We start from the raw sequence: 17,088 nt of genomic DNA, 5'->3' as shown, positions 1-17,088 counted from the left end.
TCGGCTTCTCTCCTTTGCTTCCCTGTAGCTCTGATACTATGTGAAAATTTTTAAATAGAAATCCTACTACAGTGATTAATATTATTTCTTCTACTTATTACCTCAAAAATAAGTTACCCACAATATTCTTACGACAAATATCAAAATATATTGTATTGTAGCCTTCACAATTAAAACATTGCAGAAAGTAAATGTAAGGAAATACTCTAGCACAAATACAACCACAATGACACAGATTTTTTGGACAATCGTCCCTGGAAAAACCCAATGTGGGAAAACTGGTGCAGCAGATGAGGGTTTTTATTATTGTTCAACAAATTCTCTTGTACAAATTACAACCAACAAAATAGGAATGAGAAATTTTACAGTCACTTTTTGACCAATTTTTACCCCAGGTGAAGCATTTCTTCTTCCTCGGAGTCGTTTTGATCCTCTTTGATCCTCTCTGTGTCAAACTGCTCTCTTAGGCTCTGCGTCAAGCTGCCCACGCAAACTCTGCGTCAAACTGTCTTTGTGCTGCCTCTTTCTACGTCACCCTGTTCTTGCTCTGCATCTTGTTGCCTTGCACTCTCTGAATGCACTGATGCTCTCTCTCGCTTTCTCACCTGCAACTCTCCCTCTGATTCGATTTTCTCTTGCCGAACTTCGACCAGTGAGAAAATCAATCTTATTCAGGTAACTGAGTATCTCCCTTTTGTGCGTTCTCCAAGTTGTTGATTTGGGGTAGCATCGGATGTGTTCTAGCCACAAAATTTGGTGGAGAGGTTGGGGAACATGAGATCTCCAATACCCAGAAAGGGTTTGGGCAAATTCTAAACAGATCAGGAGATATTAAAATAATTAATATTTTTTGGAGTCCCTAAGTCTAAACTTACGGAAAATAAAATATTAATGTGTATTAATATGATTCTGTGTTAGAGTGGTCCAAAAGACATGGATCAAGCCAGATCTAATCTTAGCCATTGATTAGGGACTTAATTTCGGCTGTTGAATCGTCATCAGGAAAAGTATAAGAGAAGGCTTGAGGGTCACTTGGAGATCACACCAAAGTGCTCAGTGATTCTATTCTCTAGAGCGGGGTTTTGCTAAGAGAGATAGAATCAGTGATCGAGAGAGCAGCTGAGGGGCATTGAGTACAGAGAAACAGAGAAGGCAAAGATTGTGCCGAGAGAGCAACACAGTAGCCAAGGAGGGTGACACAGAGCGAGCAAGGGCTCACGCAGGGCCACACAGAGGCAGCGAAGTGCTGCGCAGAGCACCAAAGGGGCCAGCGTAGCTAATGCAGAGGCTCCCAGGGTTGACGCAGGGCCTCTTGGGGCTAACGCAGGGCCTCTTGGGGCTGACGCAGGCCAAGGAGGGCTGATGCAAGGCCAACGCTGGGCTAGGAGAGGCTGACGCAGGCCAAGGAGGGTTGACGCAAGGCCAACGCTGGGCTAGGAGAGGCTGACGCAGGCCAAGGAGGGTTGACGCAAGGCCAACGCTGGGCTAGGAGAGGCTGATGCAATCCAAATTGGGCAAACGCTGGGGTTGTAGAGTAGTTTTGTGCTGAGGAATTGCCAGAAGGATTTTCCGGGGTTTCAGTGAGGAGATTTCTCTCAAACTGTGAGGTATAGCTGCTAAGGAAATTCTCTGTTGGGCAGGCCAGTTTCAATACCCAGATTGTACTATGATATTGCTTAATAAGAAAACACTCAAATAGCTGCACCAGTTTACTTGAATTGGGTTTTTTCGAGGACATTGGTCCAAAAATTATGGTGTCATGTGGTGTGTTTGTTCTTGTTTCTTTTAGTTGCTGATCTGTAATATGTTGAGCATGCACTGGTGTTTATTTTCAGTATTTACTTTGTAAATAACTTGTTAAAGAAAAATAACAAGTAGGTAGGAATAAATCAGAAAAAGTGCATGAAGGGTTTCTAAACTAAGTAAAATTAGAAACTTCAACATGGTATTAGAGGGTGATTGCAAATCATAGGAGGACTAAAAGACATCAACCGAGCGGAGCAATAGCAGCAGAAAACAACTGTCCCGAGGTGACAAAAGCTGTTTCTAGCAGCGCAGAAGCCAAGAAGTGTGACGTAGAGCCAGCCAGAGCCACGCAGAAGAAGCCGAGAGCTGCGCAAAGCCTCAGAGAGGCCAGCGTTGCTGACGCAGAGGGCCAGAGGGTTGACGCAGACCCATCTGGGGTGACGCAGAGCCAGCGTGAGGCAGAGAGGGGTGACGCAGTTCATAGAGAGGCAGTTGCTAGAGTCTAGAAGGCTGCAGAAATATTGCAGAGTGGAGCTGGTGAGGTATTGTAGTCATAACAGTACTTGACAGAGTAGGGCCAAAGGAGTTGTTACCGAGGGTTTTTAGCCGAGGAACCCAGATTAGCAGTGCAGTTGCACAAGACAATCAGAGTAGGGGGCATCTTGACAAGCGGTAGAAGGATTTCTAGGAGGGAAATTAGGACTCAGAGGGAGTCCAGAAGAGCTCTTCCAGACGGGAAGTAGAGACTCAGAGGAGTCGAACAGAGAACTTCTAGGAGGGAAGTCGAGGAGCATCATGGCACTACATGGGGTAAGAGACCAAGATAGACTGGACGGAGCATCGCACTTCACAGTCTGGAAGGCCAGAATCTTATCAGTGCTTGACAGGAATCGGGTCAAGAACTTCGCCTTGAAGGTTATAGCTATCCCAGTCGACCCCAATGATAATGACAAGTATGAAGAGGCGATGGTGAGGGCTAAGTGCATTATCCTTGACGAGGTCAAGGATCATGTGGTACCATGTATAGCTGAGAAGGAAACAACAGTTGAGATGTGGGAGGCTCTCAAGAACCTGTACTAGCAAACTTCTGTGCAGAGAAGAATGCTGCTCGAGAACCAGATGAGGTCGTATCAAATCGAGAAGGGTCAATCGATTGACACCTTCCTCGTAGGACTGAATGAGATCCGAGACCAGTTGACTGCTATAAGAGCAACACTGGATCAAGAGCTTATGGTGAGGACAACCCTAGATGCTGTCTCAGAAGATTGGGAAGTGTTTGTTCAGAGTATCCTGGGCAAAGGGACTCTCCCACCTTGGGACAAGATGTGGGCAGCTCTTTGCTAGGAAGAGATTAGATGATAGTCGAAGACAGGTAGCAGCAACAAAGGGATCAAGGTCAAGCAGGAGGAGGAGGATGTTGCCCTAGCATTTGAGGGAAGCAGGAGAAGCGGAAGAAGAAAGATCTCTCCAAGATCAAGTGCTTCCACTGTGGGGAGATGGGTCATTATGTGACCCAGTACCTAAGGAAGAAGAGTAAGGGAGAGTCTTCCAAGATTAAGGCAACGCTAGCACGGGAAGAGAAGGAAGTTTTGACAGACGATGACTGTGCCATGAGTGCACATGCGCCATTTGAGCGGAAGTGGGGAGACATCGAACTGTAGTTAGGTGGACTACAGGTGATGAGGGGCAGGATCCTCAAGGTACCCATCCTCTTGGATTAGATCTTGCTATAAAAGCCCCGACGAGGAGTAGCAGGACTGGCTAGGTGGGTAGAGACGGATGCAGATGGAGCGACAGAGAGAGCTACAGTGCAGGAGTCCCAAGACAGCGCAGAGTTAGTAGGTTGTAATAGTGCGAGAAGCACAAGAGTGTTGCACCAGTGCAGGAAGGCACAAAGAGGTGTGCAATGGTGCGAGATGTAGGGAGTTGTTGCAGCAGCGCAGAGTTCAGAAAGAGGGAGCACTTGTCAGCGGCAGAGGGAGCTTCAACATCAGTTGGGAGATCAGTTACTTACTTCTCAGTAACTGAGTTGCAGTGCAACAGTGGGCAACATGATGCAACATGATGAGAGGAGGTGCAGTGCAGATGCAGTGCTGGGAGGAAGGACCAGCAACAACACGGATGCAGAGGGAGCCGTCGTACAGATGCAACAGTGGTAGTGACAGAACCATGGGTAGCAGTATACGAGGTAGCAGTGCAAAGGATGTTGGGCAGGAAGGCCTAGCATCAACAAGGTACCGATGCCGGATGATCAGAGTAATACTTAGTGAGGGGTATTCCTAGAGCACAGTCCTTGCTAAGAGGGAGTGTTGATTTGGGGTAGCATCATATGTGCTCTAGCCACAAAATTTGGTAGAGAGGTTGGGGCACATGTGATCTCCAATACCCCAAAAGGGTTTGGGCAGATTCTAAACAGATCAGGAGATATTAAAATAATTAATATTTTTTGGAGTCCCTAAGTCTAAACTTAGGGAAAATAAAATATTAATGTGTATCAATATGAATCTGTGTTAGAGTGGTCTAAAAGACATGGATCAAGCCAGATTTAATCTTAGCTATTAATTAGGGACTTAATCTTGGCCGTTGAATCGTCAACAGGAAAAGTATAAGAGAAGGCTTGAGGGTCACTTAGAGATCACATTAGAGTGATTAGTCATTCTATTCTCTAGAGCGGGGTTTTGCTATGAGAGATAGAATTAGTGATCGAGAGAGTAGCTGAGGGTCATTGAGTACAAAGAAATAGAGAAGGCAAAGATTGTGCCGGGAGAGCAATGCAACAACCAAGGAGGGTGATGCAAAGCCAACAAGGGCTCACGCAGGGCCACATAGAGGCAGTCAAGTGCTGTGTAGAGCACGAGAGGGGCCAGCGTCACTGACGCAGAGGCTCCCTGAGCTGACGCAGGGCCTCCTGGGGCTGATGCAAGCCAAGGAGGGCTGACGCAAAGGCTCCCTGAGCTGACGCAGGGCCTCCTGGGGCTGATGCAAGCCAAGGAGGGCTGACGCAGGGCCAGCGCTGGGCTAGGAGTCCAGATTGCGCAGACATTGGGGTTGTAGAGCAGTTTTGTGCTGAGGAACTATTAGAAGGATTTTCCGGGGTTTCAGCGAGGAAATTTCTCTCAAACTGTGAGGTATAGCTGCTAAGGAAATTCTCTGTTGGGTAAGCCAGTTTCGGCACCCAGATTGTACTATGATATTGCTTAATAAGAAACTCCTTAGATAGCTGCACCGGTTTTCCCGAATTGGGTTTTTCTAGGGACATTGGTCCAAAAATAATGGTGTCATGTGGTGTGTTTGATCTTGTTTTTTTTAGTTGCTGATCTGTAATATGTTGAGCATGCATTGGTGTTTATTTTCAGTATTTACTTTGTAAATAACTTGTTAAAGAAAAATAGTAAGTAGGTAGGAATAAATCAGAAAAAGTGCATGAAGGGTTTCTAAACTAAGTAAAAATTAGAAACTTCAACATGGTATCAGAGGGTGATTGCAGATCACAGGAGGACTAAAAGACATCAACCGAGCGGAGCAATAGCAGCAGAAAACAATTGTCCCGAGGTGACAGACGTTGTTTCTAGCAGCGCAGAAGCCAAGAAGTGTGACTCAGAGCCAGTCAAAGCCACACAGAAGAAGCTGGGAGCTGCGCAGAGCCTCAGAGAGGCCAGCGTCGCTAACGCAGAGGGCCAGAGAGTTGATTCAGGGTATCCCAAGGCTGATGTATGGCATCCCAGGGCTGACGCAGAGTCAGCGTGAGGCAGAGAGGGGTTGATGTAGTTCATAGAGAGGCAGTTGCTGGAGTCTAGAAGGCTGCAAAAATATTGCAGAGGAGTTGTTACCCAAGGTTTCTAACCAAGGAAACTGGATTAGCAGTGTAGTTGCATAAGACGATCAGAGTAGAGGGCATCTCAACAAGCAGCAGAAGGATTTCCAGGAGGGAAATCAGGACTTAGAGGGAGTCCAGAAGAGAACTTTGAAACGGGAAGTAGAGACTCAGAGGAGTTGAACAGAGAACTTCTAGGAGGGAAGTAGAGGAGAATCATGGCACTACACGGGGTAAGAGACCAGGATAGACTGGACGGAGCATCGAACTTCGCAGTCTGGAAGGTGTTGGGTCATGGAAAAGGTATGCATTTACTATTAAACTCATCATCCTTTTCCTTTATTCTTATCCTTTCTATATCTCAATGATCTAATCTATTAAGGAATTACGGTAAGAAATGAAGGAATTACTTGTAGTTACGACTTAGCTAATTATTACCTCCCTTTATGTAGGAAAACAACAAAAGGGACAAATGATGTTCCCTATGAAAGAACAACAAAAATCGGCAAGCTAAGGAAGGAACGCGGCGGTTGTAGATACGACGAAAAGCAAATCATCAGAATCAGTGCAAGAAAGGAAACGATGTTTGAAGATGGAAAACTGTTGCGAATCCCTCAGGATCTCGTTTATCATTTATCTTTTTTACCCTTTCCTATTATGGATCGCGTTTGTCATTTATCTTTTTTACCCTTTCCTATTATAAAAGGAGATGTTTTGTAAGAAAGAGAGGGAGGAATTTCTGTATTATTGTAATTGTAATCACAGACTCTCGCTGTCAAGAAGAACACGAATATATTGTAATGCTCATTCAGTTTGATGATTAATATATAAGTAAAGTTGCTGTTCACTCTCGTTCCCTGAAGTAACTTAGCAGTGTTTCGCTGGCGGCTAAGGGCCCAACCTTTGGTGGATTCAACTGTTTTTCTTATGTCATACATTTCCAATTCTCGCAAGTGTGATGGTTTGATAGTATTCTTGCTTTTTGTGATTTTATCGTTGCACTGTTTATCATTTTCCAGTGTTGACAGAATCTCTTTACTTTATATAATTTGCAGGATTGTCATTGATTCAACTTGCTTTCATTCTAGATCAAGTTTCTTAGATAAATATTCTGCTTGATATAATCAACTGTAAAGAGTATTAACTATCGCTGTTGAAACTCTCAGATTGATATCTTTCGCTGTTTAGATTAATTATAGAAGATTGGGTTTGATTTAGATTAAATCAGTTAAAGAGGGATGAATCATCACTACTGTACTCTCAACTGATGTTGCTGTTACTTTGATGAATGTAGGATTTGATTTCGTTAAAGGATTGAGTTTTCTTTAATTACAATTGGAATTTACTAGATGCATCCGTTTACTATTGTATTTAAAGATCTATATTGTAATTTAGAAACATTACTCTCTGAGTTAAATAGCATCCACACACTGTGTACACTCTTGAAATAAGAAGACTTGCCCAGATTGATAATTAATGTGAGGATAATTAAGAGTTTTAAAAGACACTTTTTATCGACCAACATTTTTGCGTTGTTGCCACGTAGAGTGTAGCCATTTCTAAAAAGTAATGTATATCTGATGATTGTTGTTGAAGAAGAATTGGGTATTGAAAACGGAAGGTAAGAACCTACGTAACGAGCAAGTAAAGTGCTTGCTCCTCCGCCCGCTTTTCAGCACAATTACAGAAAACTGAAGTAGGTATTTGCTGCTTGTCTGTTGAGAGAGAATTGGGTATTAAAAACAAAAGGTAAGAACCTGTGTACGGAGCACGTAAAATGCCTGCTCCCCTGCCCGCTTTCCAGCAAAATTGTTAGGAACTTAGGGTAGAGATAAACATTTGAATTGTTTGCATGAATGACTAAGAAGAAAAAACCCGAAAACAATCCAATTCCACTACCCAAACCTAACAGATCTAAGGGACCGGTGACCCTTGGACGATCAACTTTCATAGATGATATCTTAAAGAAAGTCGAATCTCAACCATCAGTAGGTCCCAAAAACGTTGCTTCCAGACAACCTACTGTCTCCCTTCGGGCCACAAGCTCACCATCTGTAGCCTATGCTGAGGTCCATAGCAAAATAGTAGGGACTGAGCAGAGTTTTCAAGAAATTGAAAATTCGCACCCAATTTCCTCACAAGAACGGAATTCTTGTAATATTAGTGAAGGAGGAGGAGAAACAGGGGAAATAGAGGAGTCAAGATCCCCTCAGGTAGTAATTCAACAAGGAACACCCAGTATCCCAGACTAAGGGAGTGCTGTTAAGATCATTCCCACCCCTTCTAATCATTTTAGGAATAACTCTCTAGAGATCCCGGAAGGGTACTGGCATATATTTGATCAAATGGCCAACAACCCACAAGTACCCCAGACCTCTACATTGCATTATCTGATCGTTGACACAGCTGTCAATGCACCCATGAAAGCTATCCCTCTCCAAAATATTCCCACCTTTCGTGGACTAACATCAGAGGATCTAGATGCATTTCTGTTTGAATTTGATGGATTATGTCGGGGTTATGATTATACCATCGACCCCCAAAACTAAAGCTGTTTCCCTCTATATTAAAAGGAGCAGCCTTGCGTTGGTTTATGGGATAGGGTGGGGGCACAATAAATGATTGAGATCAAATGAAAACCGCTTTCCTTAAAAAATATCAGGACTATTGTAGATCTAGGGAATTGAAAGACGAAATATTCCAAATGGTAGCAAGACCCAGTGAAACGTTAGAAGAATATGTGGAACACTTTCAATATAACCTCCAACGGTCTCCTTATGCAACTCTGCCTTTCCCTGATAATGTGCTAAAAACTACACTGATTAAAGGGATGAAAGAACAATGGATAAAGATATTAAACATTATGGGTAAAGGTGATATATATCAAGAAGAGTATGTTGACATTATTAAATTGTGTATCAGGTGCTCAAGAGGTAGTACGAGATTGAAACCAGCAGAACACGACATGACCTCCAGGGACAACAAAATCTCTGGTGGAGGTATAACTCGTGTAGAAATTGGCAACCTGCTAGAGGATTTCAAAATAGATATTTTGGGAACTCTGACAATGCAATTAGACATTATGCAAGCCAAGCAAAAGCAGGCTGAAGCAGAACAAAACTTGGTGATATTTTGTCCTAGATGCAAGAAGAAGCATAGTCACAAAGAGTGCCCGCTGGATATGGTGCAAACCTGTGCCATATGTACTAAAGATCATGCCACAGAAAGCTACCCATCACTCCCAGGGTTAAAAGCAGTCTATAAGGAGGCAGAGGAAGAAACAGAACCAGTCTACCTGCTAAATCAGCGTCGCCAATGGCAACCACGACAAACAGGTATGCCTACTGATCCATCTTCTTTCTTTCAACCCTCGCAATATAATTCGCAACAATACCCAGGAGCTATGTGGCAGAACCAACCACCTTTTTCCAATTGGTCACAACAACCATTCTCTATGCCACCTTGGCCCAACCAATCAAATCAAAATAACAATTGGCCAAATTCCTCTTACTTCCCACCGTTCTGGCAGAATAATGCATATCAATCTCAATGGTCACCCTCCACTTCACAGAACCAGAACTGGCAGTCAAGCTGGCAAAGACCTACAAACCAGCCAGCAGGAACAATCCCCCTACCTCAACCTACACTGCCAGCACCCTACACATTGCAACAAAACCCTCAGACCAATCTACGACCGCAGCTCCCAGCCCAACCCAACCCGAACCCCAACAACAGACTGGTTCAATCTGTGCAAATTATTGAAGGACCTGAGCCAGAAACCAAGTTGAGGGAGTGCAATGAGCTTCAATTAAGGTCTGGACAGATAATAGAATCAGAGGGGGATAAAAATATACAAATTGAAGATCTGTTACCTGTAGAACAAGCACCACAAGTGGAGAACATGGTTAAATAGAAAACTCACGATCAAACGATCACCTCTTCTCCACCATTCCCAGAAAGATTAATCATACCCCGCCCAATCGAATATCCTGATTTTGATCTTCTAGGAGAATTGAAAAATTTGTGTGTAAAAATACCTCTCCTCCAGGCTATTCAGGACATTCCAATTTATGCAAAAACTATTAAGGAATTGTGTACGAAAAAGCCAAAGAGGAAAATAAAAACAACCCCAACTGTCCATGTAGTCGGTACCTTATCTGATTTACTATCAGGCAAAGAAACACCTGTAAAATATGAGGACCCCTATAGTCATGGTGCAAATAAACGGATGCTCCTTCCCCAATGCATTAGTTGAATTAGGAGTAGCAATTAATATTCTTACAACAACTTGTCAAAAGCTTGGCATTACATCTTTGGATCCAACCACGACCTTGTTGGAACTGGTTGACCGATCGGTAGTCAAACCAGAAGGCACATTACAGGATGTAATGGTGTCTGTAGACTCTTGGGAATATCCATCAGACTTTCTGATCATCAATCCTAGAAATCGGCTCGATGGACATCCCCTAATTCTAGGTAGACCTTGGCTGGCAACCGCGGATGCTTACATAAGCTGTTGAACACGCAACATGACTATAGCAAGAGGAAGCAATGTGAAAAATTTAGCCTTGTATCCTCCAGGTCAGCCAAGTTTAACAATAATAAAAGCGAAAAAACAACCTATATCATATCTAATTGAAAACATTAGATCACCGCTAACTATAGAAGATGCTCTCGAATTCAAGGATCAAACAGAAGATGATATCATTAACACTTACATTAACCAATCAGATGCCGTATCCCATCTAAAATGTCACATGATCGAAGCAGCCCTCGATAACAAAATAGAAGAAGATCCCTTAAAAGATATTAACGACCAGTCAATACCAACAACTTATGTTTATAACAACAAAACCATAGAAATTGAACCAGGAAAAACTTTAAATATTAACAAAAACTTGACTGCTGACCAGGAGCAGAAGCTTGTTCAACTTCTGAGAAAATATAAAGAGGCCTTTGCATGGGATTACCCGGACATGAAAGGGATTGATCCCCAATTATGCATGCACCACATCTATACAGAGAAAGATGCCAGGCCCATTCGACAACCTCAACGGAGGTTAAACCCTCACCTTAAAGATATTGTTAAAGCTGAACTACAAAAATTGTTAGATGTAAATTTCATCTATCCTATATTTGACAGCAAATGGGTCTCTCCATTAGTAGTGGTGCCTAAAAAAAATGGAAAGTGGCGTATATGTGTTGACTATAGAGAGCTTAATAAAGTAACCCAAAAAGACCATTTTCCCCTTCTGTTCATTGACTAGGTCTTGGACACATTGGCAGGAAAAAAATTCTTTTCTTTCCTAGACGACTTCAGCGGCTACAATCAAATTCAAATTGCCCCTGAAGACCAGGATAAGACTACCTTTACCTGCCCTTGGGGGACATTTGCTTACAGGGTCTTACCTTTTGGGTTGTGCAATGCACCTGCCACATTCCAGAGGGCTATACTCAACATTTTTTCAGATTTGATAAATGAAGGGCTTGAGGTGTACATGGATGACTTTACATCTTATGGAGATGACTTCGAGGCGACATTGCAAACATTAGAGAAAGTTCTGCAAAGATGCATTGCTACTAGGCTCTGTTTAAGCCATGAAAAATGCCACATGATGATGACGGAGGGCCTCATCTTGGGTCACTATATCTCAGCAGCTGAAATCTAGGTAGATCCAAAAAAATACAGATTAAGGTACACAGTTTCTTGGGATTTTCTAGCTATTATAGAAGATTTATAAAGAATTTTTCTCAAATTGTTGCACCATTATATGCATTAACAGGGAATATCGATTTCATTTGGACTAACAGATGTGACATTGCTTTTGAAGATTTAAAACGGCTTGTATCAAAAGCCCCAGTGTTATGGGGCCCAAACTGGGATTTGCCATTACAGATTTCATCCGACGCTTCAGACACGACCATTGGAGCAGTTCTCAGTCAGTAGGAATATAAGAAGCCATATGCAATACATTGCATCAACAAAAATCTATCTCCTGCTGAATTAAATTATATTGTGACTGAAAAAGAATTTTTGGCTGTAATCTATGCTATTAATAAATTCAGACATTATATAACAGGATACCCTATGGTTTTGTATACTGATCACTTTGCTATTAAATATCTAGCTAATAAACCTGTTACAAATGGAAGAGTGACAAGATGGTTGATCCTTTTGCAGGAATTCGACATAACTATCAAAGATCGACCAGGAAAAGAAAATCCAGTAGCAGACTTCCTTTCATAAATGCCAAAGACAGACGACTCGGCAGCAATAGAAGACGAGTTCCCTGATGAACACTTATTTGCTGTCACCGTGAAAACACCATGGTATGCGGATGTTGCAAACTACCTAGCAGTGGGAAAATTACCCAAGCACTTAACGCCTAATGAAAGAAAACAAATAGTACAGCGTAGCACTCGGTTCTCCTGGATTGGAGGATATTTATTTCTTATTGGGGCCGATATTCACATTCGAAGATGTGTCAAGGAAGATGAAGTCTTCGACATCCTGAAAGCTTGCCACGATGGGCCCTGTAGTGGTCATTTTGCAGACTGCAGGACTGGTCACAAAATCTTATAGACGGGCTATTATTGGCCCACCATTTTTAAAGACACCAAGAAGTTCGTCCAGGCATGCGATAGTTGCCAAAGAATGGGACGCCCTGGGCAGTTTGATGAGATGCCCCTGCATCCGCAATTAGTCATTGAACCTTTTGAACGATGGGCGTTAGATTTCATTGGTCCAATAAACCCATCATCTAATCAAAAGACATACATACTAGTCGCAACAGAATATGTGACTAAATGGGTGGAGGCAGAAGCATTACCAAGGGCAACAGAGGACTCGGTAATCCACTTTCTTTTCCAACTATTCGTGCGATATGGCTTGCCTAGAGAAATAATCACGGATGGAGGGCCACAATTTATAGGCCATAAGATTGCTGCAACATTAAAGAATCATCATATCATGCACAGAATCACAACTCCATACCACCCGCAGGCAAATGGCCAGGTAGAAAGCACCAATAAAGTAATCGAGGCAATACTCACAAAGACAGTTGCATCACATAGACGTGACTGGGCTACTCAATTGCCAGAAGCCCTGTGGGCATACCGCACGACATGGAGAAATACTACGAGATATTCCCCATATCAGCTAGTGTTTGGCAAAGAACCTATCTTCCTAATCGAATTTGAAATCCAGACATTGAGGATAGCTCAGGAGGTAGGCTTGGACTTAAATGGATTAATAGGTTACGTCAAATCAATGAATTGGATGAAATCCGGCTATCAGCTCTTTAGCACACTGCACCGATCCAACAACAAAGAGCGAAATGGCATGATGCCCTTATCAAGAAGAACATCTTCCACGAAGGAGATTGGGCACTCTTGTATGATTCTAGGTTCTAGGATTTCCCGGGAAAACTCCAGACCAGATGGTTAGGGCCCTATGAGATACAAGAGGTGCATGATAATGGCACCCTCACATTAGCCACCATTGATGGGTCTGGCTACTCTTTTAAAGCGAATGGACATCGAGTACGACTATCACAAACCGCTTACCAGGGAGTCCTTTTGCCAACAATTACGGGAAGATTCCACCATACAAATTCTTGCTGAGGAGGGCAACTCGTCCACAGCATCGGCCTAGTGGAGAATTTATTTGTTTTTGAAATTTGTACATAAATTTTCCTTTCTATTTGATTGAATTTGCTTGTATAAATTGTATATAAGTTCTTTTTTTCTCTATTTTTCCTTTGTTGTTCCCTCTAAGGAACAACTGTTGTTCCCTCTAAGGAACAACTGTTGTCCCTTCTAAAGAACAACAATGTTCGTATAGATTTTCTTCTTGCTGTTCCCTCTAAGGAACAACAATTTTGTGTGCAGATTTTTCTTGCTGTTCCCTTTAAGGAACAACTGCTGTTCCCTCCAAGGAACAATCACTGTTCCCTCTAAGGAATAGCAATTTTGCGAAAAATTTTTCATTCCTTTCTTTTCGTGTTGTTCCCTCTAAGGAACAACAGTTTCGTATGGATTTGTTTTTCCGCTGTTCCCTCTAAGGAACAATCCCGCTGTTCCCTTTAAGGAACAACTGTTGTTCCCTCTAAGGAACAACAGTTTCTTATGGATTTGTTTTCCCATTGTTCCCTCTAAGGAACAATTGTTGTTCCCTCTAAGGAACAACAGTTTCGTATCTGTTTTTTTTCGCTGTTCCATCTAAGGAACAACTGCTGTTCCCTCTAAGGAATAGCTGTTGTTCCCTCTAAGGAACACCAATTCCGTGTGTCTTTGTTTTCTCACTGTTCCATCTAAGGAACAACAATTCCGTGTGTCTTTGTTTTCTCACTGTTCCATCTAAGGAACAGCTGCCGTTCCCTTTAAGGAACAACTGTTGTTCCCTCTAGGGAACAACAATTCCGTGTGTATTTGTTTGCCCGCTGCTCCATCTAAGGAACAACTGCTGTTCCCTCTAAGGAATAGTAATTTTGTGTGTATTCGTTTTCTTGCTGTTCCCTCTAAGGAACAACAATTTCGTGTCCAATTTTTTTCTTTCTTTTTGCTGTTCCTTATAAGGAACAACTGCTGTTCCCTCTAAGGAACCACTGCTGTTCCCTCTAAGGAACAACGATTTTTTTCGGCATGTATTTCCTTTGTTGTTCCCTACAGGGAATAGCTACTGTTCCCTCTAAGGAAGAACAGTTTCGGTGTGTAGTTTTCTTTTTGCTGTTCTTCCTAAGAACAACACTTTCGTGTATATATCCTTTTGATGATCCCTACACGGAACAACACCATCTGCGTGTATTTTTCATTTGTTGTTCCTTACAGGGAACAACTGCTGTTCCCTCTAAGGAACAACACCTTTTTGTGTGTTTTTTCTTGCTGTTCCCTATAAGGAACAACACTCTTTGTGTGAGGTTTTCCTTAGGAAATAAGCACTTTGTGAATATTATTTCACTCTTTATGATCCTCTATAGGGCAAGTATACAAATATATATGTAAGGATACAAAATTTGAAGTTTACTAGAACAAGCAAATCAAATATTATCATCTTTAATGAGATTGCTTTGTATTGATCGAAAAAGGAAGGACACAACCATCTATATCACTTCACTGTCTTTATTTTCACTATAAATCGAATTGATTGATTATTTGTACCATGCTGGTTCTTCCCTAACCCCTATAATTCTCTCTGTTCATTATCATCAAATAAGGTTAAGGGCATACTTTTTTTCTATTGATATGTTCAGACTTCTTCCACCATCCCTACTCTTAAGGAGTGTTGAGCCACCCTCTATATATAAATAGGAAGTGCTGTCTGAAAAAAAATTAAAAAAAATATGCATATGTGTAAAGTTTTGTAGATGTTCTATGCTAAGAGCAATTTCACTTTTCTCACAGCAATCATACAAGTAGATAAGCAAAATGCAGATAGAACATATAGGCAAATCTTACAGAAGACAAATCAGAAACAAGAAAAATGTATGTGTTTGTTTCGGCGGTCAACAGGATGCTTCAACCAGCAAAGTCTCCTTTGGTCAGCCAGCCCAGCATGTGTCACAACAACCCTCCAACCAGTAGATGAGTCAACCCAAGTCAGTTCTACAAAAGTCAACGCTGTCATGAAAAGTCAACGCAGGGGCAGCAAGCTAAAAGTCAGCGCAGCAGCAAAACGGTCAACCCTTTGACCTCGATTTTTGTGCCAGGTAGTATGGCCTTCAAAAATCGAACCTCCCACAAGTTTTCAGCTTGTTTGGACCAAGCGTTGACCAAAGTCAACGCTGGTCAAACTTCTGCGAAACCCTAGCAGCAGAAAAATCCTCTTCGTCCTTCCCACGTGTGGCTGAAATTCGTCCTCCAGGTAGCTCGTACTTTTTAGGATGAGAGAGGAAGATGTGAGTTGTGTTGTGATCAACTTCTCTCCAACTTTTCCTGTATATATATATCCATCAATGAGGGTGTGTGACACATCTGTTGGGCATGTGAGCCTACATTACAAAACTGGCTGACCTTTGCACATATAATTTATTAAGAATAATAAATTCAAAATATAAGTTCTGCTCATCGGATTAAGACTATTTTTATATGGATTTTACACCTCTTAGAAAGAGGAATCCAACAAAAATATTAGCCTCTTAATCTGAGCATCAGAACATGGAGTTTGGACCTAGTTGTCCAAATTTAACACTCCCTCTCAACTAGGGAGAACTCCATCTATTAGTGCAATTAACATCGTGAGTCATCCCGCCGAAACTTGCTTTGCTGGCTTCTTTATTTCAGAACAGAAGTGGGTTAGTCACAAAGACATCATTCCCCGACTGACATAATCAGTCCAGAGGTCCCAGACCTCACAAATCTTGATCCCAGATCAAGTGGTTGGACCATGCCATCCTAGATAGAGAGTACGGCAATCTCTGATGCGTCCATCAGTCTTTGCTAATAGTCTCTAGCTTTTCCACACCTCATTGGCCAAATGAGAGGTACTTCCCATGAGCCCTGAACTCAATGGGTAGGATGCATACGGGGCACAGATTAAATGAGTGGTGAACCAGCTCAATAATCACAAGGGTGGGGCAGAAGCATTATGAGTGCTTATAGCTTCGAGAAGCTATCCCCAAAGCCCCCCAGAGCTCCCAGAGCTCATCGTCCAACAGGACCCACATCATAGGGTCTTTCCACGACACCAAGACTCTCACGGAAGGTTAGGAACTTGACCTTCCCCAGGGGCTTAGTGAGAATATCCGCGACCTGCTCATCAGTTCCTATATGATCGAGCCTTACGGCGCCTCGCTGTACCATATCCCGGATAAAGTGGTACCTGATATCAATATGCTTGGATCGGTCGTGGAACACAGGATTCTCAGTCATACGAATCCCACTCTGATTATCACAGAGTATTACAGTGGTATCTAGCACATGTTGGAACAGCTCACTAAAGAGCTTCCTCAACCAAACTGCTTCACAACAGGCCATACTAGCAGCAATGTATTCGGCCTCCGCGGTGCTCAAAGCCACCGACTTCTGCTTCCTGCTCATCCATGAGATCGAAGCAGAACCAAGATTGAAACAACATCCAGATGTGCTCTTACGATCCACCACACTGCCAGCCCAATCGGCATCAGTATATCCCCGGAGTATCACACTCCTGGCAGTTTATCTCAGCCCATGGTTTATCGTGCCCCGAAGATATCTCAAAAGATTCTTGGCACCAACCCAGTGAAAATGATGAGGCTCAACCATCTGTTGACTCAAAGTATTCACTGCAAAACATATGTTCGGACGGGTGTTCACTAAGAACATCAAAGCTCCTATGAGTTGACGATACTCAGTAGGATTGGCCAAGATAGGCCCTGCAGCGCTGCCACTCAACTTCTTAAAGTTGAGTTCCATTGGTGTCGACACGGACTTACAGTCCACCATCCCAAATCTTTCCAGAAGCTTCACAATATACTTTCCTTGAGAAAGGAAAATCTCTCCAGGTCTCTGCCAGACCTCCAGGCCTAGGAAATAGTGCATCAGTCCTAGGT

At 42.6% G+C, this 17,088-nt stretch overlaps 1 protein-coding gene across 1 annotated transcript in view; it reads left to right on the top strand.

The window, feature by feature from the left end:
• LOC149211546 (uncharacterized) overlaps positions 1-17,088 on the top strand; it is a 195,373-nt gene that overhangs the window by 12,440 nt on the left and 165,845 nt on the right. The window lies entirely within an intron of this gene.

This window comes from Pinus tabuliformis, chromosome 1_1 (assembly GCF_031772625.1).
Source record: "Pinus tabuliformis cultivar Carrire ecotype Pingquan chromosome 1_1, CPIR1, whole genome shotgun sequence".
Taxonomy (NCBI): Eukaryota; Viridiplantae; Streptophyta; class Pinopsida; order Pinales; family Pinaceae; genus Pinus; species Pinus tabuliformis.
Note: the sequence above shows the minus strand (reverse complement) of the source record. Positions and strands in the feature narration are given on the sequence as shown.